Source organism: Acyrthosiphon pisum, chromosome A2, assembly GCF_005508785.2.
Source record: "Acyrthosiphon pisum isolate AL4f chromosome A2, pea_aphid_22Mar2018_4r6ur, whole genome shotgun sequence".
NCBI lineage: Eukaryota > Metazoa > Arthropoda > Insecta > Hemiptera > Aphididae > Acyrthosiphon > Acyrthosiphon pisum.
Window position 1 is genome coordinate 34,741,259 of NC_042495.1, and position 3,694 is coordinate 34,744,952.

Sequence of the window (3,694 nt, forward strand, 5' to 3'; positions counted from 1 at the left end):
GGTAAAATTCGAGGCCCCATACACATACTTGTGAGGCCCATCAGGCGGTGCCTTGCACCGCCTGCACCTGCGGTAGTTGCGGCACTGAGTGAGTAGGTTTATCAGGGTATTGATACTGTAAGGTGTGTAAAATAGTAGGCTATTCTATGAAAAATCCCTAGTTTGCTACGCCTCTGCATGTATGTAACATGTATAGGTAGCTAATATCGGTATAGGTACTAAGTACTTATTAGTTATTAAGTTATTATGTATGATGTTTATGAATGTATAGATATATCTAAAAATGTATGTTCACCTGTATGTAAGCATGTACATTACTCATACTTAATATAACATATGAATTCATATACCATCTATGTTTGTATTACCTATATTCGTATTATAAAATAGTTGATAGATCGATTACTCGATTAATACCTAATTAATCGGTGGTGATAAATTAAAAACCTACTTATAAAAAATGAGGTTAAATAAAATGATTAATCGATGTAAAAATTAATTAATTCAAATAATCGAGCTGGTCTGTACATTCTATATAATATGTGTGTAATATGAATGGGCTAATGTTTAATAGGTGCACCGTATCATGATTATCATGATAATTTAGTAATAACTATGTCATCTTTACTTATATATATATATATAATTATCTTCTAGCTATGTGTCGTATAATTTAATTGTAGTATATTATTTATTATGTATGGTGCTTATATATTGTGTGTAGTGTGCATTATACGAATATATATAATATTATGTAGCTGTAATTAATATATCAATGTATTATACATGTCTGGGAGTATCAATATATTATAGTATATATGTATAAGTAGAGTAGTTTTGAGGTATAATTTTCAATGGGTTAGAATTATTGAGTTAGGTGTGGAAAACTGAAATGTATTGTTGATAGATTGATAAGTCGATTGATATTCGATTATCGGTGGTGATTTTTATAAAAAAAATTAATGAATAAGCCAATAATAATTGAAATAGTCAATTAGATTTGTATGTAAGTGTATGAATATAATATGAAAAAAATATATTCAACATACCTCTTTATGTACATAATTATATTATATTTTATTATTGATGAGTAAAAATGCATAACTATCTTCTAACTATGTATTACTAAACTGCTTATGTATAATAATATAATATGTATCATTCGCACATCTATAGGTAGGTATACATAATTGTATATAAGTTTGGTTTAGGGTATATACATGTATAAAAGTTTGGAATATGGACTAGAATCGAGTTGGGGTATAATGTGTACTACATATAAGGACTCGAATACTCGATAGATTGATAAGTTGATTAATGTTCAATAAATCGGTCATGAAAACTTATAAAAAAATTGAATAGTTGAAATAGTCATAATATATGTATGTAATTATGTATATATGTATGTATGTAAGTATGTATGACACGCTAGAATGTGTATAGTGTATACTGTATATTATTAAAGTATTTTCTTACAATAATCTAATATTGAATACTATATCGATGTTCTATATACTAGTAAATGAGAGGTGCTTGTCTCTGAATTTCTTAAGGGGTTGTGGATTGGAGTATATAATGTATTCATTATTTGTTTATAATTTAGTGTTAACTATAACCATATGTTATGAATAATATACCTGTTAGTGGATTTATTATGTTGTTAATATTATTAAATGATGGTATAGTAGACTATCCTATGAAAAATTCCAATTCCATCACAGCTCTGTATACATATATATAATATTCAAATGTAGATAGAAGGTAATATAGTATACTTAATAATGTTTTCTATCAAAATTGATGGAAGGGAAGGGGTCCTGTGTGATATGTATACTAGACATTGACGGGAGAGGAAGGGCACGGTGTGGTATACACTCAGTGTTGGGCAGTATCTTCGATACAAGTACCTAAGATACGTATCTTAGATACAATTGTATCTTGTATCTTGTATCTCGATACAATTAAATGAAATATCGATTATCGAGTATCGCGATACATCTTTAGACTATGTATCGAGTATTTCACAAAATAATTTTGTCAAAAAATACTCGATACTTTAGTGCAATACTTTGAAAAAATTAATTTTTTTAGATTATTTTTACTCGCCTATCTATACCAACCGCGACTGTTTGACTATGTTTTAGGTTTTAGTATAATACTAATATAATATATAATATGTGTAAAATAATATGCGCGGTGAATTCAAATTTATAAATCCATAATTCAATTGCAGTACCTACAACTTATACGAAATTATTTTTCAACCTATTAGCCATATTAAGTTATATCTGTGTACTGTGACGCACCACATATACACGTTGAATGAGACTTTACGTCTTTACTGTACGTCTCTGGTCCGTACCTATATTAGATATCCATATCCGTAATCTATACGACTGTACAAAGTGCATCATTCTATTCGTACTTGTTGACTGTATGTCTGTAGGTATAGTCCACCTTTCGCGTGACAGATGACGGCGATAAAATAAGTAATGAACACAATAATATTTTATACTTAATTAATATTTGAAATTTTAAAGTTAAATGCATTTAACGTTTTTTTGTCGTGTCATTATATACTATTCAATACGATGATATCTATGATTTATTTTTATTATTATTTATTTATTTAATTTAACGATTGACTTATTACAATATATTTATACTTAACTAATATTTGGAATTTTAAAGTTAAATGCATTTGTCTGGATTTACAACCTACCTATATAATTATAATTGTGTATAAATAAAATTTAAAAAAATCTTTTGCGTCATAAACTATGACTAATTTTTTCAAATGTACCGAGTATCTAAATATTTAAAATGTAAGTATAGAGTATCTAGTATATAATGTTTGAAAATTTCATGAAATTTAAAATTTTGAAATATTTCAGTATTTTAAAAAATTTTGTTTTATTTCTAAATAAGTTTTATATTTACATATAATTGTCATAAATTACCTTCATAACTGTTTGGTATCTGTATGTATACCTAACCCACTGTATTTATACATTAGAATTTAAAACACTGAGCATTGTGTTAAAAAAAATTTCAATGTTTCACATTTTTGTGATTTTCAATAAATATTTCATACTTCAAACACTAATCTAGTATCTTGATAATCCAAATCAAATTATTTAGTATCTAGTATCGCGATACTAATTTTTGAGTATCTTGCCCATCCCTGTATGCACTAGGCATTGATGGGATAGGAGGGTATAGTGTAGCATGATGTAGCCATTTTAAGCTAAAATTTGGACGAAATTATATATTAAAAAACCTGGAATAACTATTTTAGTTATTTTGTTGTGATTGTATAATATTATTCGTGAGTACTTGAAACTTCTAAAGTACACTATTATATTATATCTATAATAGTACCACGATTTGTTGTTGATGTATAACACGTTATAAGTACCTAATTGATATTGTGATATGATTAATTTGGAAATTTATAAATACCTATTATTGGTCAATTTTTTTTTTTAATACCATAGTCCATAGATAAGTATATAATATATGTATATCTTATACCTAGACTGACATACCGTCTCCGCTCAGAATCGTTTTTCTTATACAGTGATATTACATCATTGAATTCAAATTTATTACTATCCATTATACAGTGACCCACTTGTAGCCTACTGTACAGCAGAGCGACATCTACTTATCCACCTTTTTTTTGTTTTTATTG